A 24,798-nucleotide genomic window follows, 5' to 3' on the forward strand; every position below is an offset into this window, starting at 1 on the left:
GTTTGTCTTTCCCCTCTTGCTTTGTTTTCTTTTTTAATAGATATACAAACAGATTTAACATATATATAACAGAAGAATCACTATGGAAAAGTTCTAAAGCAATTTCTAGAATGACTGGACCATTTTACAATTCTACCAAACAGTACACTAAAGTGTCTGTTTTCCTAAAACCCCTCCAATATTTGTCATTTTCCTTTTTTTTCATTTTTGTCAATCTGATGAGTATGAGGTGAATCCTCAAAGTTGCTTTAATGTGCATATTTCCATTAATGAGTTATAACTTTTTTCATATGTGTGTTGAAAGCTTTCTTCTTTTGAAAATTGCCTGTTAATATTTTTGACAGTTTCAGGTGCTTTAGTTCTAACCATATATGATATATTTTGGAATATTTTTTTGAAACAAGAAAGAGACTACAAATAAGTTTAAATAACTTGCTTTCCTTTTTTCCTCTTCCCCTCAAGGTTAACTTTTTAGTACTATCATCTTTACTCAAAAAATTTGACTCTGCCAGCCCCAATCTACTGGGAGCAACATTTGCATTGAGTAACTGCCTTTTTCAAAGAGATAAACTTCTTTCTGAAAACTTCTTTCTTGTCTATTCTTAAGTCTGAACAACTAGTATTCCAGCTGTCACATAGCATGTTAATTTAATAGGAAGCTCTGTTGCAAGCAATTATGTCTCTCCATGACACTGATTTTAGATGTAAGGAAAGACAGAAAAAATGATTAAAATACGTGATTACATTTTTCATTTTATATCCGATTAAGTGACTCAAAGCACTTTATTTTTATAAGAATCTCTTCATTGATAATGAATTCAGTGTTCCATATCTGCATAAGGCATGGGACAGTTTAGGATTTGCGAGATCCTAGTGTTCTGGCCTTCAAATTTGAGGAAGAAGATACACAGTTCCATACTCTTCAGGTCTTTGAAGGGAGAGAAAGACTTGGAAAGAAGCTGACACTTAAAAGAGCCAGCAGTTTGATTTTATTTCATTCCCCAACTTACTACTCTACTGACTTCTGAGAATTTTCTCTTGGGTAAATGTTATGGGCCAGAACTCTCAACTTGAAACAAGGATTCTGACAAGGTGCTAAGTCAGTGGAATTGATAAGGCAATGGTTATCTAGTTTAGCATGGTGATTAATAGTTCTCTAGTTCTGTATGATTAATTTAATCTTACAACAAATAATGATTTCCTAGTGATATAATGATTGGTTTATACTCAGTTTAGCATATAAGCTGGGACTCAGAGCCAGATTGATGGAGAGCCAGAGAAGACAAGCAGACTGGAGGTGGGAATTCAAGCTCTCAGACCCAAGGGGAGAGAGATTCATTTCCATCTTCATCAGCCTTGTGATGGCTGGTCTGTCCTCTTCCATTTTCTCCACTGAAACCAAGTACCCTCTGAAGGCCACAAGAAAGCTAGCTGAGCACCAGGTGAAGGTGAAGGAGACAATAAAAACTTTTGGACTTTAATATCTGGCTATTCTCATGGTGATTACTCTGCTGAAAGGAAGGCTGGCTCCAAGACCTCCAGAAAACCAAGGAGAACATTACATTTTGGCACCCAAGGTGGGACTAAGAACCTACATCTGTGACCCAGAAATTAGGATAAGTACAAAAGTAGACAAGAAGGAAACTTTGTAAAGGGCTAAACTAGTATTTCAACTGAAATGAGATGAATGTTTAGAAAGGAGCCTTTTCCACTTCAAGGAAAATGTCTTGAAAGCATAGTTAAACTTATTAAAAGCCAAGGTTTGATTGTAATTGGGGAGTAGATCATTGAACTTTTAGAAACAATACAATACACATCTCCTTGATTCTCAAAGGAAAAAGAACCCAGAGGAGTGGAAATTAGTAGGAGAACAATTAAGTGAATATTACAATGATAATGGTATCAATTCGATTCCTAAAGAAACATTTTATACATATAACAATACAATTGGCTTTAGGAAATTATATAAGTTATAAGAATATGGAAAAAGAAGAAAGTGCAGAAAGAGGAGGATACTGTCAAACTAAGTGAAAAGGATGAAGAATCAGATAAGAATGGAGGTAAGTACAATTCTGATGAAATTAAGGAGTGTGGTGCTTCACAGCAGGAGGCATTAGGGCATTCCCCACCCCCTGACCACTCCAAATTGCCCACTAAACAGCACAGGGAAGAGACTTTTGAAATGTATATTCTTGTCTCCCTGTAAACTGTATCTAGACAGACACTCAAAATATTTATTTCTAGCAAGACATTTCTAATATAAGCTACATGGGCAGCCATATCCCCTTATATATGGAAAATTACATATGGACTATGAACAGGAGTAGCATGTATGTTTATATAGTTTCTGTTGATTTCCATTTAAAGAATCAGAGAGAACATTTTTGGAATATCATTGGCTTTGCTTTATTGGTCTTTGAGAGATGGGGAACTTTTTGTAGAATTTTTATCTATTCCTATCTATCTTCCTGACCTAGCGTGGTAAGTTGTGAGATGGAGGAGAATAGCTATGTTATTTGAATCACAAACTCCAAATATGTGCTTGTAATTGTGATGGGAAATAGAGATAGGGTAGTAAACATGATATTGTGGCCCAAGCTTGTATGAGGCAATACTTATTGGTAAACCATAAAATCCAATGAAAACCAACTCTTCAAATTAAGCATTAAAAGAACACACCCTGCTTCAAAAATTTGAAGGATATGAAATACTATTCCTTTCTGTAGTTCTCAAGTCATAGTTTAGGGAAATGACCTGCAAACAGTTGGAACATAAGATTATTTCTGCCCACCAGTACAAGGAATTTTTAACCTAGGACCTATCAATTAAAAAAAAAGACAACTGTATTTCAGTATAACTGGTTTTCTTTGTAATATTTCATATTTTATTTTATTCCTTTAAAAATATTATTATGAGAAGACCATCAGCTTAATTAGACTTTCTGAAGAATCCATAACATAACAAAATGTTAAAAAATACCTTCCATAGTCCTTTTATATCTCAAGTTGAAAACAAGGTGATGTGCCTAAAATTTAAATAGTTTGGCTTAATTATTGCAAGAACAATTGTCTAATGTTTAAAGTACTGGGTTTTGCCAGTGTATGTGTGTGTGTGTGTGTGTGTGTGTGTGTGTGTGTGTGTGTGTGTGTAAGCAAAGGGAGGAAATGCCTGAAATTTAAAAAGAAGGAATAGGAGCCCTAATACAGTTTGGGAAAGAAACACAATCTCTTTCTCAGCAATGGATAGATCATTATTCCCCAGTGACTTCCCTTCAACACCCCATTTAATATTCACATAAAATCAGTGCTACTAATAGTATAGGGTAGGGAAGAGTTCTAAATTGCTGCTTTCTAGAAGTCCAAGGATATCAAAAGAAGAAAAACTATTTCCCATTGAATAAGTGATATCTCCTAATTTTGTAAACAATCATCTCTGGAGCAATCTCAACTTTCAAGAATGAAGAGCTCAAAATATTTGTCCCACAAAAGGTGAAGTACATTTGTAATTCCTCAGGAGATGTCCCCAACATTTCTGGTAAGCAAAAATTAGAGGAAAGTTAAATAAAAAGTTGTTTCCACAAGTGAGAACCATTATTTGGTCTGTACTAAGAAAGGATGAGCTATTTATTAGGAAGTGATTAATTCCAAACCCAATTTATTTGGTAATGTTCCAGACTAGAATATGTACTCTTTATTTTTGTTGTGTCCTGGACCTTTTCAACAGCCTAATTCTGTCTATTGATCCCTTCTCAGAATGTTTTAAAATGTTTTAATAAATATAGGATTACTAAATAAATCAATTACATTTAAGCAAAATTTTAAAAAGAATTTTAAAAAAACCCAATCTACTTACCTTAGGTTAAGAATTCCTAATTTAAAGAATATTTAAATATTAAAAGAGAGATATCTAAGAGAAAAGTTTTTTCTAAACTACACTTCAATTCATTTTGATGGAGGGAAAAGTATTAGGGATTGCACAGACAAGTTGAAGAACTGAGCAGAATCCAGCAATGCTAAATCTGTGATTTATTCTCTCTCCTGATGATATTATATGGAAATAAAAGCTCTAAGAACTAGATATATATATTTCCATTTTTGTATACTCCCTAATATTTAGGACAGACCAATATAGCCATCTCTCTGTTTCACTGAACCTCTCTGTTTCTCTGTTTCTGTCTCTATATCTCTCTGTCTGATTCTCTCTTTCTCTCTCTCTCTCTCCTTCCTCTCTGTCTCTGCTTCTCTCTCTCTCTTTTTTTCTATTTATCTACCTATTGGTTTGTATATCTCTGTATGTGTGTACAGAGAGAGAGAGAGACAGAAAGAGACACAGAGACAGAGAGAGAACAGAAAAATAATAAAAGTTTGTCAAATGAATAATAAAATGAATAGGTTTCTCATTTAAACAGGAAAGGGAGCTCAAATATTGTTAGTTACCTTTTCTTTAAGATCCAGTTGTCAGTACTGCAGTTTTAGAAACTCAATTTTAATAACTCCCCCAGAGTTGATCAGGTTTTGCTGAACTGATTCCTGCTGACCAAACTCTCAAGAGGCTGAGGATAAACTGCAATGCCAATTCATTTACACTGAAAAATACATCTAGTCTTCAGCCACTCCACTACTTCATAAAATGAAAATATTAGCAATTCTTTCCAGGGTAGGATTTTCATGCATTAGACCTGGAGACATAATACTTTGATGTCATCAGGGAGAATACTTTTAGGATTCAATGAATTTCAAACTCACAAACAAGACAGTACCAAATGTGAAAAATAGGTTTAAGGATGGACCTAGACAAAATTACAAAACATTTCTGTTTGATTTTTGCTGCCTTCTCACCTCCTGGATTTTTGTTTTTCTTTCCCTTTCTCTTTTATTTATCATTTGTATCTAGAGAAAATATTTTGATATTTTCACATTAATGTGTATAACATTGTGCTAAACCTAAGCCCAGGAGAGTTGCTAAATATAAATAAGAGGAAATCCTTTTCTCCTTAGAGTTTACTTCAGAAGGAGAGGGTTTAAACACCAATATATTATCACATAAAACATTACATATGTAGAAACCCCCATAGTACTATTCTTTCAACCCAAATTTGTATTTCCAAGTCAGTTACCCTACAGAATGATTGATTATACTCAGGGTTTTATGGGTAATCTTGCAAGGATTATAATCTAACACTGGAGTTTTTGAGTTGTCAGTGGATTCATTAACAATCTGACTATGTGTATGTGTGTGTGTGTGTGTGTGTGTGTGTGTGTGTGTGTGTATAAAATTAGCTTTTGGCAAAGGCAAGACATGGTATAGTAAGAAGATTTGGTACAAAATATTCCTATTTAAAATCTGAAACACTAAGGTGACTTTTGGAGACACTTAAATTGTAGAAAAGTTATATTTCCTCCTTGGAAAAGGATATTTCCTTTTCAGGAATTCCCCACATATCTGAAAATGTGTTCTAAGGATTAAGAAACAAAACAAAACAAAAAAGTTAGGTCAAAGGGGAAAGTCAGGGACATGGGAGTGGGGGTGGCAGAGTACATATTAATTATAATTCAACAAAGTACATATTAATCACTATTCAGTTGCATTTAATGGAAGGGAGTAATATCTCAAATATCACATATTTTACTTGGCTTTATGTGTTATGGTTGTCCTTTTTAAATCTACCCTTCATTTCCTATCCACAGTTCCTCATCTCAGACCTGTCCATTCATAAACAGTGCCTTAAATTCCAAAACTGATTCTAATACTTCAGTCTTTCTTTCTTTTTTACTCTTAATCAATATTATCAATTACTCAGTGCCCTTAAATATAGTAAACCAGTTCCTCTGTATGTCATTAATGATACATACCTTCATGTATTTCCCTTTCATGTAATATATGTTTATTTAAAAAGTGGAATCTAGACCAAAATGATAATTTTGAATTATGATGGAAGTTCAGGGATATAGGAGATCAATAGGTAAGCTTTTTTTCTTAATGTGGGAAGTGGTTTCCAACCCTTGGGAATCAGACCAAGTAGACAAATAGTCATACCACAGGTTGACCCTAAGGATGTTATTGGCCTGTTGTATTAGAAGGATATTTAATTCTACATAGGCTGATGCAAAACTTTTTATTTTTAATTAATATTCTGGTAAAAGAAACAATATTATCTAACCATTTAGTGGGTGCAATACTTAAATGGATAGTTTAAGCTAAGATAAAGAATGAGCAAAAAATAATCTCAATATTTGAAAACTTTATTGTACTAAAAGTTTTATTTACAATGCAAAAGGCATGAATGATGTCTCTCATTTTAGAGATGAGAAAAATGAGACAAGGCATACTTTTCCATGAGCAAAGTTAAATATTAGCTAAGCTTTAAGTGTTTAAATGTCAAGTCTAGTGTTCTTTTACTATACCATACCAATTATTGATGAGTAAAAAAGGTGCTAATTCAGGTATGCAGATAAATATAATACCCCCTTAACATATGTTAAAGGGGTATTAAGTAATGCTATGATATCAAAAGTATGTAGGCTATTTATTTATTTTGCTGGGGAGGGGAGAGTCATTTGAACTAAACTTTGAAGGAAAAGGAAGTTGTTAGACAGAAATGGAACATGTCAAGCTAATACATACATGAATACATATATACATAAATATTTGCCAATCAAAAAGGTTAAAGGAGGTAAGTAAATCCCCTTCCAAAAAAGAAAACAGAATTGGAATTGTGCTTTTTTTATGGGGAATTTATAGAATAGAAGAAAATACTTTCCCTCTATTTTTTATTGTTTAATTTTATTCTTTTTAAAAAATTATTTCTTTTTCATTAAGGATTTTTATTTTTAAAATATATGCAAGGAAAATCATCAACATTCATCCCTGTACAGCCCTGTGTTCCAAATCTCTTTCCTCCCTTCCTTCTACCTCCTGCCCTAGATGGCAAGCAATTCAACATGTGTTAATCATGTGCAATTCCTTCATTTGTTTTCACAATTATTGTGATGCACAAGAAATTAAAAAGGAAAAAATGAGAAAGAAGGCAAAATGCAAGCAAACAACAACAAAAAGTGAAAAATACTATATTGTGGTCCATACTCAGTTCCCACAGTCCTCTCTCTGGGTGCACACGACTCTCTTCATCATAAGATCATTGGAACTGCATGAAACATGTCATTGTTTAGAAGAGCCATGTCCATCAGAATCGTTAATCCTATAATCATATTGTTGCTATGTACATGGTTCTCCTAGTTCTGTTCACTTCACTTAGCATCAGTTCATGTAAGTCTCTTTAGGCCTCTCTGAAATCATTCTGCTGATCATTTCTTATAGAACAATAATATTCCATAACATTCACATACTATAACTTATTCAGCCATTCTCCAACTTATGGGTATCCACTCAGTTTTCAGTTTCTTGCCACTACAAAAGGGGCTGCTACAGACATTTTTGCACATGTGGATCCCTTTCCCTCCTTTATTATCTCTTTGGGATACAAGTACAGTAGAAGCATTACTGGATCAAGGGTATACACAGTTTGATAGCTCTTTGGGCATAGTTCCAAATTGCTCTCCAGAATGGTTGAATTCTTTTCACAACTCCACCAATGTATTAGTGTCTCAGTTTTCCCACATCCCCTCCAACATTCATCATTATTTTTTCCTGTCATCTTAGCCAATCTGAGAGGTACATAGTGTACCTACTTCAGAGTTGTCTTAATTTGCATTTTTCTAATCATTTGTGATTTAGAGCACTTTTTCAAATGATGAGAAATAGTTTCAACTTCATCTGAAAATTGTCTGTTCATAATTTCTTTAATTTCCTTTTTCTTCTCTTATTGCCAAAGCTAATTTTTCTAGTACAATATTGAACAGTAATAGTGATAATGGGCAACCTTGTTTTATCCCTGATCTTATTGGGAATGCTTCTAGTTTCTCCATATTACATATTATACTTGCTATGCATTAGATAGATTCTCCTGATGTTTTAAAGGAAAACTCCATTTATTCCTATACTCTGCAGGATTTTTAATAGTCTTAACTTAAACCTTATCTTGTTTAAGTATCAGACCATAACTGTGTCATAAAAAGAATTTGGTAGGATTCCTTCTTTCCCTATATTTGCAAATAGTTTGCATAACATTGTAATTAATTATTCTTTAATTGTTTGGTAGTATTCACATGTAAATCCATGTGGCAATGGAGATTTTTTTCTTAGGGAGATGATTAATATCTTGTTCAATTGCTTTTTCTAAAATGAGACTATTTAAGTAATTTATTTCCTCTGTTAATCTGTATTTTAGTAAGTATCCATCCATTTCATTTAGATTATAATATTAATTGGCAGACAGTTGGGCAAAATATCTCCTAATTATTGCCCTAATTTCCTCTTCATTGGTGGAAAGTTCTCCTTTTTCATTTTTGAGACTAACAATTTGATTTTCTTCTTTTCTTTTGCTAATCAAACTACTAAAGCTTTATCTATTTTGTTGAGTTTTCATAAAACCAGCTCTTAGTTTTGTTTACTAATTCAATAGTTTTCTTACTTTAAATTTTGTTAATCTCCCTTTTTATTTTAAGAATTTCAAATCTCATATTTATTTGGGAGTTTTAAATTTGTTCTTTTTCTAGCTTTTTTAGTTGCATGCTCAATTCATTGATCTTTTCTTTCTCTATTTTATGGAAGTAAGCATCTCAAGATATAAAATTTCCCCTCTGAACTGCTTTGGCTGCATCCCATATATTTTGGTATATTGTCTCATTGTCATTCTCTTGGATGAAATTATGGATTGTGTTTAAGATTTGTTTTCATCCACTCATTCTTTAAGATCAGATTATTTATTTTCCAATTAATTTTGGTCTACTTTCCTTTGGCCCTTTATTACATGTAATTTTTATTGTATCATGATCTGGAAAAGACATATTTACTATTTCTGCTTGTCTGCATTTGATTTTGAGGGTTTTGTGTCCAAATCTATAGTTAATTTTTGTGCATGTTCCATGAACCACCAAGTAAAAAGTATACTCCTTGGTCTATCATACCAGATTTTTCTAATATTCCATTTACCTCCTTAACTTTTTCTTATTTATTTTGTGGTCTGTTCTATCTATTTTTAAGAGAGCAAGGTTGAGAACCTCTATTAGTATAGTTCTGTTGTCTATGTCTTTTTGCAATTCTTTTAACTTCCCTAGGAATTTGAATGCATACCACTTGGTGCATAGATGTTTAGTATTGATATTAATTCATTATATATGATACCTTTTAGCAAGATATAGTTTTTTCCTTACCTCTTTTAATTAGATCTATTTTTGCTTTTGCTTGATCTGAGATGAGGATCACTATTCCTGCTTTTTTTTTTTTTTTTTTTAGTTCAGCTGAAGCATAATGGATTCTGCTCTAGCTTTTCTCTTTACTCTGTATGTATCACTCTGCTTTTAATGTGTTTCTTGTAAACAAGATATTGTAGGATTCTGGCTTTTAATCGAGTCTGCTATCCGCTTCCATTTTATGGGAGAGTTCATTGAATTCATAATTATAGTCAAAATTACTAATTCTTTATTTTCTCCCATCTTATTTTCCCCAAGTTATAATTTTTTCTTTCATTTCCCTCTTTCCCTCCTCCCCAGTAGTTAGCTCCTGACCACCACTTCCCTCAAATAGCCCTTCTCTTTTACAGCCCTTCCCTCCTATACCTTTCCCCTACTACTTCTGTTTTCCCTTCCATTAGCTTCTCCCTTTCCTTTCCCCTTTCCCATTTCCCCTCCTATTTCCCTATAAGGGAAATTTCTCTGTGAAACCAAATATGTCTGATATTCTCTTTTATTGGGGGCATATTGGGACACAGCTGCATATACTGCTTTATCATATTGGATTTGATCTTCATTTCTTTCATATCTTCCAACTTTCTGTATTGTTTGTCCTAAATGTGTCTGGGCATCTGCAAAGCCTTCAAAAGGGGGCACAGAGGGAGGGAATGGGAGACATATTTCCTCAGGGAGGGTGGGGGATGAGGGAGAAGGCCATGCCTCAGAGATGGAGGCCACATTCCCTCTATTTGCTTTCTCCTCCCTCCTCTTATCACTGTCCTTTACCTCATGGTCATATGTCTTCTTTTTACTTTCTCATTCCTCATCTTATCCCTGCCCCCTCCTGTTCCGTCATATCTACTTCCTGCTTCTTCCTCACTACCTTCTGCTTCTTTCTCACTATCTCTCCCTGTGACATCACATCCACCTCCTTTGTCTTCTTTTTTACTTTCTGATTCTTTTCCACGGTTAACTTCCACAGGCTCCATTTTATGGACGTGGCTGGTCCCAGTGAATACCGGTTTACAACCCTCATTTATACTTCATTATCTACTTTTAATGGATTATGGCTTATACCTCTTATAGTACTCCTATTCACTTGATAAATGAGGTGATGCTTTCAGGGATGGCTCCCAGCTTTCCTTATCATAGGAAGCCATCTGACTACCTACTATCTCCTGTTTAAAATCAATTTCCAATCCTGCTTGTTTTAATATTCTATAAACTTCTTTCCCTGGAACTTCCTGATTGGGACCCTCATAATAATTTGTCCCATTTCCTAACTTTCTATTCACTAGAGCAGAGTTCTGTCTCTCTTCCCACTCATAGACCTGCTACACAGTGAGGTCCTAGCCAAAATTGTCCCTATTTTGGCGCCACTTGTAGAGACCCTTAATGCTACTCTATCCTTGTAACTCTCCTTTGGGCTACTCTTAACTGCCCATCCATTGACCACACGACTAGGCCACACCCGTCTTTGGGCACCAACCTGGATCCCACAGAGAGACCAACCAGGAAGTAGGAATGAAGCTGAGAACTTTATTCTTAGGTAGCACACATTTATATCCCCCTCTTCCCTCTCTCCCCAAGGATCCAAGAGGAAGAGGAGGTCCTTTCTAATCTAATGATTCTAATTATTATATATTATTTACTTAAAAAAAGCAATTTTGAATATTTTCACAAAGGCAAGAATAATTTTTTTTTTAAAGTCAGGAAGGAAGAAACAAGAAAAAATTTAAAAGAGTAAAGAAGAAAAAAAAAAAGGAAGGCGGGCTGTAGAGGTCTGCAGATAGTGGGGGAACTCTGGATAAAGCATAAAACCCTTCAGCTCAGAGGGAACCTGCTGACAATGTCTGATTTGGCTCTCCCTTTGGTGTTCTCATCTTTCCTGAGAAGTCAAGGAGGGCATGACCACCTGTGTTCTACTTGAAGCAAGGGATACTTACAGCAAGAGGCATTTACATAGCAGGGTGGTTATAGTTAGCACTTGCCCAGTGCGACTGATGATATAATGGTTCTCTAGTTAGCACATTCTTAGTGTGCTGTAATGATGTAATCATACTGGAGGGCTGAGAGGACTGGAAATAAAACACTCCATCTCTGATCATCCTGGTGTCTCTCCTGATTATTTCATCCTCCACTAAGACAAGGCTGTTCCCAGGGATCCTCCAGAGAGCTAGTCTGGATACTACAGCAGGCTTTGAAGGAAGAAAGACTAGAAAAAAATTTCAGTGACAGAGAAAAATCCTCAGTGTGAAAAAATCCTCATCATATGAAATTACTGCCCTATTTTATTTATAGATATAGAGTAAATGCAACTAATGCTGAAATTTGACTTTGCTGTAGTTTTTATTGGGGTCTTTAGAGGTTATCTAGTCACCTACTCAATCATTGTCTGCTTAAAAGAAGAATATTGACTATATCTTTTGTTTGTCTTTTCTTGGCTTTTTAGCAGCAATCATCATATTAATGACATCTTAAAAATAAGAGGTTTTTGTTTTCAAATAGATGTTTGAACTTAGACTTTTAGACAAAGTCTAATATAACCAGACATATTTCAGCAGGATCCTTTTAAATCATAAGCTAGAAAGACTGGATACTCTCACTTTGGAAGACTTCATTTCACAAATGAATTCTAAAGAGTATAATAAATTCTAATTCCTACCATGCAAATTGTGATTGCAAGAAAAATGTTATTTTGCTTAAAGTGTATTCACAACACAGGCATAAATGAATAGAAGAATAATTCTTCCTAAATAGCATAAAAAGACTGAGGTCTTACTTCAATCAGGCTACATATGACTTAAAGTTTTAGCACCAGACTTATCTTCCCCTCCAACAAAACCACTTAATAATTCCAGAGCCCTACTTAGATATAATTTGTAAGTTATATCAGCACAGACTGCTGTAAGTAGTTCTGAACTTCATCAACTAACGATGGTTTTATGCTAGTGTACTGTTTGATTGAACTCTTCAAGGGGACTAATGGCAAGCTAAACCACTTAACCACTGAAAATGATTCATTTGTATAAAAAGACTTTTTATGTCTTATCTCCATTTCATTAATGTTTTTACCTTGTGGATATGGGAGGGAGGAGGATGATAATGTACTAATTTCCTCATATGTTAAAATACATGTAAAATGTACTCAGGGTAAATGATAAATGATGATTAAATATAAAACATGAATTGAATAAAAATGGGGTGATTGACTATATATAATCTAAGCATACAGTCATTATCATTAAACATGTATAAACTAATGAAATTATGATATGAAACCTTATAGAACAACTATTTCTAGGACATGAGATTTCAACAATTTTTTAAAACTTTAGTTATTTGTCCCTTTTAGAGCCATTTATGTAATTTATGGTAATGGAGAATAATTGGAAGCTATTAATATAACTTAACAAACTGTATAATAAACATTAATAAACTGTACATGGTAGGTCTAATACATTCAAACAATTCTTAGATTCATATAGGCACCATGAAGGAGAAAGTCTGTCTCCAATATATTCAGGCAAATTCATTGACTATCTTTTCACCTTGGAAATAAATTGGAGACAATTTCTCTCCACCCATTATTTAATTACTAGATGCAACTTCCAATTGAGCAAGTGCAGAGAACAACCAAAGATCAATTATTCATGACTTTGCTATTCAGTCTCTGAACTTTGCAATTTTACTCTACTCTAGGATCTCCTAAGCTCTGTTCCCTACTTATCTTTTTCATCTCCATTTTTTCATAGTAGTCTTGCTCCATTAGAATGTAATTTCTTTGAGATTAAATACTATTTTTTATTGGATTTGTTTTCTCAACACTTAGCAAAGTAACTAGTACATAATATGTATATCCATCTATCTATCTATCTATCTATCTATCTATCTATCTATCTGTCTGTCTTTCAGTCTGTCTATCTACCTTTCTATCTGTCCATCTATCTAATTTTCTATCTTGTTGAGGTTCAAATGTTGGGTTCTTTTTCTTCTTTAAAATATCATAAAAGTTCTCTCTGGGTCCCTTCCCTGGAATTAGGATTTTGTCAGTCCCTGTTCGGGCGCCAAAATGTGGTGATCTTCTTCCCAAATGCAGCCAGGTGATAAAAGTTCAGATCTTTTATTATCTCTAATATAGCCTGGTTAGCTTAGAGACCTATCTCCCTGCTTGGTTCCAAGAGCTCTTGCCACTTTGTCCTTTGCTTCTGTCTCTGCTTTCTTCAGCCTCCAGAGCCAGCACCACTCTTCATGTCATTCCGGTGAAATCTCTCAAAGTGCTCTGTATCTGCACCAGAGTGCTTCTCTCCAATGCAGCTGAACTCTCTTCTGCGACCAGCCAGCCAAGTGGAAAATATTCTGTCTTGCCTCGCCTTGGAGAGAGGGCTTCTGGCGTAATTCCGCTGAAATCTGACCGAGAGCCTCTGCCTGTTTCTTTTATACAAGAGGGATGGATTGTGGAATACGAGAGAGAGGGATTATGGGTTTTCTCCCATAGTGCTCTCTGGCCCAAAGAGTTTCAAGGGAGGTGTGAATTCACCAAGTTACAAAGTTTACTTTGTGAATCTGGCATACTTGTGAACTCCCATGAGTAAAGCTGTAAACACAAGCATTGTACTAATTAGTTCTACTTAGTATCTTGTTTCAGGTTCTGGCCCAAAACATCTTCTTGTAAGATCAGATCAATAATCTATCAATTCTAATGAGTTAGCAGTTTGTAAGGATTCCAACACTATCTATCCTGCTTTTAACAAGGTCTTAAATTCTTCCTGTAAGTCTCTTTATTTGCAAATATTCTTATTCTGCCCAGTTTGGAGATGATGATGATGATGATGACAATGACAACAATGATCATGGTTATGGTCACATAGTGATAGTAGTGATTCAAATTTGAGTGGAAGGACAAACTGTAGATATCATTTATTTTAATCACTTGATTATAGAGAAGAGAAACTAAGCACCACAAAAAATTAAATGTTTTCTAAATTTATTTCTAATTTGTGGCAAAGTCAGAAATTAGAACTCATGTCATCTGTAACCCACTCTAGACTATGTAATTCATTTTTAAATTATGGAGTTGAGCAGTTGACAAGCTTTGTTTTAATTCTCATATTCTGTAATTTAATAAGATTTTTCTATGAGGCTAATTACCTAGGTATTGGTACATTTTATATTATATAGATATAAAGAAACATAGCTCTATCTATATCTATTTCTATATAATTTATATCAGTATATTGTAATATATCATAATTCCTATGTAAAATTCTACAAGCATTTATATAGTCTTATCCATTTCTTTAATATGTATTTTAAGTGTGAATAGAAAAAAATGAAAGGAAACTAAATTAATATACTTGATTTTGCATCAGATGAATGTACTTTGGTTTATAAAGTTTAGTAGGTTAGAAATCTAACATATTTGAACTTAAAGATAGTTTAAGCATGAAAATGATGAATTAAAGCAAGTTTATCAATGGTCATTTAAAAGACTAACAATATACAAAATCAATATTTCATTTATTATAAAAAACCAGGCTTTTAAAAATTATCACCACTATCTCCAAACATCACTGTCATCATCATTATCATGATCATCACTGTTGTTGTCATCATCATCACCTCATCATCATCACCACCACTATCATCATCATCAATGTTATTGTCATAATTATTATAACAAATGTAGAGAATTGTATTTTAATCTTTTTTAAACTACGTCTTCTTTTCTCAAATATTATGAAACTAAAGCAGATTATTTAATGACTTATTTTTAAATCTTATTTCCTCCCCCTTCCCTGTTTCTTATCTTCACTAAAACTTTGGTGTTTGAGGAAATATTCCCTGGACCTACGCCAATGTTTTTTTCAAAAATGTTTGGTATTGATAATATCTTTTTACTTTTTATTGAAGCTTTTTATTTTCAAAATATATGCAATGATAGATAATTTTTTTCAACATTGATTCTTGCAAAACCTTGTCTTCCAACTCCCCCTTTCCTTTTTCCCCTTGCTCTCTTCCCTAGATGGCAAGTAATCCAATATATGTTAAACATGTAAAACATATATGTAAATCCAATTTAGGCATAGATATTTATACAATTATCTTGCTGCGAAAGAAAAATCAGATCAAAAAGGGAAAAAATGAGAAAAAAATAAAATTCAAATCAAACAACAACAAAAGAAGTGAAAATGCTATGTTGTACTCCACACTCAGTTCTCACAGCTCTCTGTCTGGGTATAGAGGGCTTTCATCATCACAAGATTATCGGAACTGGCGTGTATCATATAATTTTTGAAAAGAGCCATGTTCATCAGAACTGATCATCATATTATCTTGCTGTTGCCTTGTACAATGATTTCCTGGTTCTGCTTATTTCACTTAGCATCAGTTCATGTAAGTCTCTCTAGGCTTTTCTGAAATCACCCTGCTCATAATTTCTCATAGAACATTAATATTCCGTAATATCCCTATACCATAACTTATTCAGCTATTCACCAAGTAATGGGCATCTACTCAGATTCCAGTTTCTTGACACTACAAAAAGGGCTGCCACACACATTTTTGCACATGTGGGTGCTTTTCCCTCCTTTATGATCTCTTTGGGATATAAGCCCAGTAGAAACCATGCTAGATCAAAGAGTATACAATGTTTGTAACCTTTTGAGCATAGTTCCAAATTGTTCTCCAGAATAGTTGCATCCATTTACAATTCCACCAAAAATGTATTACTGTCCCAGTTTTCCCATATCCCCTCCAACATTTGACATTATCTTTTCCTGTCATCTGAGCCAATCTGAGAGGTGTATAGTAGTATCTCAGAGTTGTCCTAATTTGCATTTCTCTGATCAATAGTGATTTAAAGCACCTTTTCATATGACTAGAAATGTTTTCAGTTTCTTCATTTAAAATATTTGACCTTTGACCATTTATCAATTGGAGAATGTCTTGGATTTTTATAAATTTGAGTCAATTCTCTATATATTTTAGAAATGAGACCTTTATCAGAACCTTTGAATATAAAAATATTTTCCCAATTTTTTGTTTCCCTTTTAATCTCATCTGCATTAGTTTTATTTGAACAAAACCTTTTTAACTTAATATAATCAAAAATATCTCTTTTGTGATCAATGATAATCTCCAGTTCCTCTTTGGTCACAAATTCTTCTCCACAGATCTGAGATGTAAATTATCCTATGTTTTTTCTAATTTGCTTCTAATATCACTCTATGTCTAAATCATGAACCCATTCCAATTTTATCTTGGTATATGATTTTAGGTGTGGGTCAATGCCTAGTTTCTGCTTATTAATTCTTACTAATTTCCAATTTTCCCAACAGTTTTTGTCAAATAGAATTCTTATCTCAAAAGCCGGGGTCTTTGGATTTGTCAAACAGTAGATTGCTATAGTCATTGACTATTTTGTTCTGTGAACATAACTTATAACACTTATTGACTATTCTATTTCTTACCAGTTCCAAATGGCTTTGATGACCACTGCTTTATAATATAATTTTAGGTCTGGCACAGATAGGCTACCCTCTTTGGTAATTTTTTTCATCAATTTCCTTGAAATTCTTGATGTTTTGTTCTTCCAAATGAACTTTTTTATTATTTTTCTAGATCTATAAAATCATTTTTTTGAGAGTTTGATTGGTATGGCACAAAATTTAATTTAGGTAGTATTGCCATTTTTATTATATTTGCTTGGTCTACCCATGATCAGTTGATATTTTTCCAACTGATTAGATCTGACTTTATGTGGAAAGTGTTGTAGTTGTGTTCATATAGTTTCTGTCTTTGCCTTGGCAGATAGACTTCCAAATATTTTATATTATCAATTTCTCTTTTTTATCTCTTGTTGCTGGACTTTGTTGGCAATATATAAAAATTCTACTTATTCCTCTACTCTCTAGTTTTTAATAGGAATGAATGTATGATTTTATCAAACACTTTTTATGCATTTATTAAGATAACCATTTGATTTTTGAAAGTTTGATTATTGATACAGTCAATTATGCTAATAATTTTCTTAGTATTGAACCAGCCCTGCATCCCTGACATAAATATTACTTGGTCATAGTGAATTATCCTGGGGATGACTTTCTATATTCTGTATTTGCTAATATTTAATTTAATTTAATTTAAGATTTTTGCATCAATATTCATTAGGGAAATTGGTCTACAATTTTCTTTCTCTGTTTTCATCCTACCCAGTATAGGTATCACCATATTTGTATTATAAAAGGAATTTGGTAGAACTCCTTCAATCTCTATTTTTTCAAATAGTTTATATAGCATTAGAGTTAATTGTTCTTTAAATGTTTGGTAGAATTCACATGTAAATCCATCTGGTCCTGGGGATTTTTTTCTTAGGGAGTTGATTAATAGCTTTTCTATTTCTTTTTCTAAAACAACACTGTTTAACCAATTTACTTGTTCCTCTTTTAATCTGGGCAAGCTATTTTTTTGAAGGTATTCATACATTTCATTTAAATTATTGAATTTGTTGGCATAAAGTTGGGCAAAGTAACTCCTAATTATTGCTCTAATTTCTTCTTCATTTATGGAAAGTTCTCCCTTTTCATTTTTAAGACTAGCAATTTGATTTCCTTCTTTCCTTTCTCTAACCAAATTAACTAAAGGTTTATCTATTTTGTTGTTGTTTTTTTTTTTTAAAACCAACTCTTAGTTTCTTTTATTAATTCAATTGTTTTCTTTCATTCAGTTTTATTAATCTTTCCTTTTATTTTCAGAATTTGAAATTGGGCATTTAATTGGGGGTTTTTAATTTGTTCTTTTTCTAGTTTTTTTTTTTTTTTTTAGTTGCATGTCCAATTCATTGATCTTCTCTTTTTCCATTTTATGCGATTAAGCATTTAGAGATATAAAATTTCCCCTTATTGCCACTTTTGCTACATCCCACACATTTTGGTATATCGTCTTATTATTGTCAATCTCTTGGATGAAATTATTAATTGTTTCTATGATCTGTTATTTCACCAATTCATTCTTGAGGAAAAAATTAATTGGTTTTTTTTTTTTGGTCTATTTTCCCTGGCCTTTTATTGCATTATGATCTGAAAAAATGCATTTGCTATTTTTGTCTTACTCTATTTGGTTTTAAAGTCTTTTTGCCCTAATATCTGGTCCATTCTTATATAGGTTTCATGAATTGCTGAGACAAAAGTGTACTCCTTTCTGTCTCCATTCAGTTTTTTCCAAAGATCTATCATACTTAACTTTTTTAAAATTCTATTTACCTCTTTACCTTTTTAATTTATTTTGTGGTTTGATTTATCTACTTCTGAGAGAGCAAGGTTGAGATCCCCACTAGTATGGTTTTCCTCGCTATTTCTTTTTGCAGCTCTCTTATCTCCTCTTGGATTTGGATGCTATTTCTATTGGTGCACATATATTTAGTATTGATATTACTTCATTATTTATGGTGCCCTCTAGCAAGATATATTTTCCTTCCTTATCTCTTTTAATTAGATGCATTTTTTATTTTGCTTGATCTGAGATCAGCATTACTACCCTTGCTTTTTTTTAAAACTTCACCTGAAGCATAATAGATTCTGCTCCAGCCTTTTTGCTTTACTCTAAATGTGTAACTCTGCTTTAAATGTCTTTTTTTGTCAACAATATATTATAAAATTCTGGCTTTTAATCCAATCTGCTATGTGCTCTCATTTTATGGGAGAGTTAATCCCATTCACATTCACAGTTAAAATGACAAATTCTGTATTTCCTGCCATCTTATTTACCCTAACTTATGCTTTTCTCTTTCCTTTTCTCTTTTCCCTCCTCCCCAGTTTTTTTTTGTTTCTGACCACCATCTCCCTCAAACAGCCCTCCTCTTTTATAGTCCCGCCCCTTTTTTTATACTTTTCCCCTATTACTTCTGTTTTTCCTTCTATTAGCCTCACCCTTACTTTCCCCTTTCCCCTCCCACTTACCTAGAAAGTTTCTTTGTTTCTTTAGACATGTTTCTTTGTGAAGCCAGATATGTCAAAATTCTCTCTTTGAGCCAAATCTGATGAGAGTAAGTAAGATTCACACAATGTTCATCCCCCTCCCTTCTTTCCCTCAGATATAATATGTCTTCTTTGCCTCTTCATGAGATGTAGTTTCCCTCATTTTATCTCCATTTTCCTCTATTCCCAGAACAATCTCCTTTTTACCTCTAATTCTTTTTCATATTATCCCAGTAAAATCAAATTATACCTGCATTCTCTAAATATACTTATAAGAGAAATATAATTCTCAAGAGTTCTTTCCTTTTACCTTATTATGCTTCTCTTGAATTCTGTATTTGGAGATTAAATTTTTTTGTTCAGCTCTGGTCTTTTCATCAGAAAGAAATGGAATTCACCTGTATCATTGAATGTCCATCTTCTTCACTGAAAGATAATGCTCAATTTAGCTGGATAGTTGATTCTTGTCTGCAGTCCAAGTACTTTTGCCTTTCAGAATATCAGTTTCCAGGACCTTTGATCCTTTATGGTAGAAGCTGTGAAGTTCTGGATAATCCTGATTGTGGTTCCAAGATATTTGTTCTATGAAATTTTTTTTTATCCATTTCACAGATTCTGTTTTTTAAGGAGATTTCTTTTTCCATTTCACAAAGTCTGTTTTTCAAAAAGTTGTTTTCTTTTTCCATTTTGTCAAGTCTATTTTGTAAGGAGTTTTATGCTTTTTCCATTTCACTAAATCTATTTTTATAAGTTTTCTTCAAAAGATTTCTGTTTTTCCTCCTTTCCCCCTATTTTTCTTCTAATTCTTTTTAAAGATCCTTTATGAATTCTTCTGTGAGAGCCTTGTGAGATGGGAAGGATTCATATCACATTTTGGGGCTTCATCTGGAGACAATCTGCTTTTAGTGTACTTAGGGTTTGAAATCTGTTTGTCTCTTTCTCCATAAAAATGATCTATTTTCAGAATTCTTTTTGCTTTTTTGCTCATTTTTAAAAAAAAAGGTTGAAGTCTACTTTTAGGGCAAAGGGGAGATTGTCCAAGCTTCCTGTACAGGTGAGGGTGGCTATGCTGGGTCAGTGCTGAATAACTTCTAGTGTTAGATTGGTGTGGCCAGGTCCCATGATATTCTAGGGCTTAGGGGCTCACTATTTGTCTTTTGTATTTATGTTGGATGTCTTCCAGCTAATTCACTGATCTACTGGCTTGAAACCAAGACAGAGTAACTAACACTGTTGTAGGTTCCTCCTGGTAGGTTTTCTGGATCACAGGGAATCTGTGTCACTTAATTACCTGTGCTCAGCCCACCTCCCTCCATACAAATTGAAATGGATCTTTTCTAAAGATCTTCCAAATTATCTTCTGTTGGAAATTTGTTAGACTCCAAATATTTGAGAGTTCTGTCACTCCAAAATCAATTCAGAGGCTTGATTTACTGTTAATTTGAAGGACATGGGAAGAGCTCAGAAAAAGACATGTCTTCTCTCTGACATCTTGGCTCTGTCTCCTGGTAGATTTTTTATGTTTCAGAGAGCATTTGTGCATAACTTCTTAGAGCCCATTTTTTCCAACTTCAATGGAATTATAGAATTGTTTTTTGTCAAATCTTCATGTAACAACCCTTCCAAAATGCTTGACTAAGTGTATGAGGTATTAGGAATTTTTTTCTCACTTCAGTTCTCAAAAACTCTAAGAAAAGAAAAGAAAAAAAAGACAAACTAATCTCAAATAAAAAAATAAATAATGCAATTATTATGTAATAATGCTTAAATCATCACAGCTTTTTCTGTAATATCAGAAAATGAAAAGTTCAACAAGGTAATCCTCTTACAAATTAATGGTGGAAATCTTATTATATTGAAAAAAACAAACAAACCAATATGAAACTTTTGTTCCAAATGTTTTAACAACTAAATTCATAAAAGAAAAAAAAAGTGAATATTGTATTATTGGTAGGAGATTTTATGTTTCTTCATTCAGGTTGAACAAATCAGAGAGAAAGATAGAAATAAGGTAAAATATATATTCGAACAAATTGCTGGAGAAATTAGCCCAAAATTATCACTTTCTGAATTGGGCTATGAAGAAAATATAAAAGTTTATCAGTACAAAGTGGAATATTTACAAAAATAACTTTGGAAAAAAACAGAGTGATAATTATATTAATCTAAAAAGGCAGAAATATGTTTATAGATCATAGTATAACCAAAAAAATCAATTCAAGAAATACACATACACACACAAATATAGAGAATTAGCAATGAAATTTAAAATAATAAATGAATCAAAGAGCAAATCATATAATTAAAAATTAAGTGAAAGACTATAGCAATTCTAATGGAATAAACCAAAATATTTGGATTTCACATAAAATTGTCTTTGGAATACCATATACATTTGAATATATTATGTTACATAAGAATATATATATAATTTGTATCCATAAATATCTATGTCTATATATATATTTACATATATGTATACACATAATAAATTTAGGAAAGCTGTTGGATACTTTTGAGAAGCATTGGCATAATTTCAAGATATTTTATCAAATGCCAACTAAACACACACATATATAAATGTATGCATATTTTGGTATATATACTCAAATATACACACATATATGTGTGTATTTTCATATATATGTATATATATTCATTTATATAGTCTTACATATATAATCTCTTCATATATATTGACAAATAAGCATAAACATGTAAAAACATGCTTCTTTGAAAATTCTAAAAATAGAAAGACAAAAACAGAAAAAGATAAGCTTCCAAATCAACAAAATAAAAAAAAATTAACCTGGTGAAACTGAAATAAAAGAAGAAAAAAAAAGGAATTAGCAGAAAGTACTCATCACAGTTATGTACTCAGAAATATTAAAACACAAAGGGAATATAGGATTGCATTAAAATTATATAATATCATCAAATGAATACTAGACTATATAGAAGTATTGATTAATTGTATCTCAAAAAGACATTTAATATATTATAAATATAATAAATATTAAATTTCTTTATATAATGTATATATTGTATATATATATATATGAAATAATAACATAAATGAAATTTGAAAAACCAAAAATATACCTGGTCCTGATGAATTTTTTTTAATGTAACACATTATACACAAATTATGTTCAAAAACTGAGAAAATTCTCTTTCAGTGACAAAAATATGATCCTAATAAAATAAACCAAGGAATGATAAAACAAAGAAGAAATAAAGACCAACATATTAATGAATATGGATTGACATTTCAAAATGAAATTCTATCACATTACATTAGTATATCCAAAAAATAATATCATGAACATTTTGGATTTTTATCATTGATGCAAATGATGATTCAACATAACAAAATAGTGTACACAATCATGATAAAACAAAATTATCCCAAATTGTATTCTTTTCAATGCATATAGATAACAATATTCATTTATGTTGTAAACCTTTTTAAAAATTCTGAAATCTGATATCATATTTGTGAAATTGTAATGTTGTTGCTTGTCCTTTGTTTTCAAAAAGAACCAATGACATCATGGAGTTATATCTTGACTCATTTGTGAATTGACTTTAAGGGAAGCAAAGTTACAAAAAGTAGTCAGCCTTATTGTTTCTTTCAGTCATCAAAGTTCCTTGGCAAGAAGATAAAATCCAAGCTGACAGATAATGGTCCAGGATGCAATGTATCCATCACCTTGGTTTCTTTGATGTCTTACCAAGATCTAAGTGCTCCAAAGTGTCTATTTTTGTTGCTTTCATGGTAATTGGAAAAAATTCCTCCCATTCTGTCAGGGAAAAAGATTGACTGCTTATGATAAACTTCCCCTTACTTTGCCTATTGGTTTGTGGTCTGTTGGTTACTATCAATCAGATTCAGCCCATCTCCCCAAATAATTTTACTGGGGTTGTGACTACTGCCCATGCTACAATTTCTTGGAGTCATGGGTTAGAGTTAAATGGATGCCAAAAATAAATAAGCAGATTTGAAAAAAAGCTCAGTAAACCCTCACACCAGAGATTCCAGTTTTCTTTGAACTCTTTTTCTATGCTCTCAGAATTTTAGTAGTGGTAGAATTGTGTCATGAAGGGAGGTGGGCAGTGGCATTTTTGACCTTCGAAATACTGAACAAAATACTATCTACATTATAATATGAACAGATTAGTTTCTTGCTGCAGATAATTTCTATCTCAACTTTATTGAAGATGAATATGATTTTCCAATAATAATCATTTATTTTTTACAAAATACTTTATTTTGTTAACTACTTTTACGATGGTATAAATGGCATAAAACACCATTGCATATTTGGTATTTATTAATATTTTTATTATTGCTTACAATTATTATCAATTGTATGTGTGCACATACAATTATTAGAAACATGGTTGCTCTAGTTGAATAGCATCTTTTGTATGTATTGTTTGTTTTCTTGAGTCAACACAAAATATTTCAGGAAGGAATGCAGAACCTTGACTTTATGTTACAACAAGGTCAGGAAATAGTGTAGAAATAATTCAAGTTCCATATTTATGATAGATAAATGGATACAGGAAATGGTGCTATGGAAATATAGTCAAGATGCAGTTTCCATCTATTTTTCTTCTGCTAAAAGAAATGCTTTTATACCATTTCTAATTTTTCTCTTGGACTCAATGACAAGTAGAGCATGAGATGTTCCACCCCTAAACTGAAGTGATGACTGAAACATGATAGGTTGCAAATTTATAAGTGAATTCAACTTGACTTCAAAGATATAAAATCAACAAAGCAACTCTACCCCATCACTTGTACAATGCCTTTTTGCATGTGTGATTTCTTCTGAAAACCTGTCAGAAAGACTTGGAAATGTTGTTTTCATCATGATTCAGAAATGATTAGGAATGCAGGAGCAAGTACATTGATAGCACTGATGAATTAATGGACTGTCATGAACGTATTCTACCCTGAAAAGGCTTTAAGTGTATTTCTTAGAGATGTTGATTATCCAAGAAAAATACAGGCAAAGTTCCATCTCCTATGATGTCTGTCAGGCTTTCTTTCTTTTTGTTTTTAATTTCTAGAATAAAACTTTTAGAATATTCTACACGCCCAATTGTAGAAAATCAGAGTACACTTCATTGAAGTGAAATGATTATTATCTATATTAGGTATTATTCACAATATAACATTTTTTATAAAATTTTATTTTAATATTTTTCCAATTATATGTAAAACATTTTTAATATTCTTTTTTATAATTCTGGGTTCCAAATTCTCTTTCATTCTACCTCCTTACTATCTTTATTGAGAAGGCAAATAATTTGATAATGGCTACATTTGTGCAGGGAGCAATAGGGGTCTTAGTGGATAAAGCATTTGATCTGTAGTCAAGAAAACTTCTCTTCATGAATTCAAATATAGCCTCATTTACTAGCTAAGTGACCGTGGGCAAGCCATTTATCCCAGTTTGCCTCAATTTTCTTAGTTGAAATAAGCTAGACAAGTAAATAGTAAACCACTCTCATAGTTTTGT

Source organism: Antechinus flavipes, chromosome 6, assembly GCF_016432865.1.
Source record: "Antechinus flavipes isolate AdamAnt ecotype Samford, QLD, Australia chromosome 6, AdamAnt_v2, whole genome shotgun sequence".
NCBI classification, from domain to species: Eukaryota; Metazoa; Chordata; class Mammalia; order Dasyuromorphia; family Dasyuridae; genus Antechinus; species Antechinus flavipes.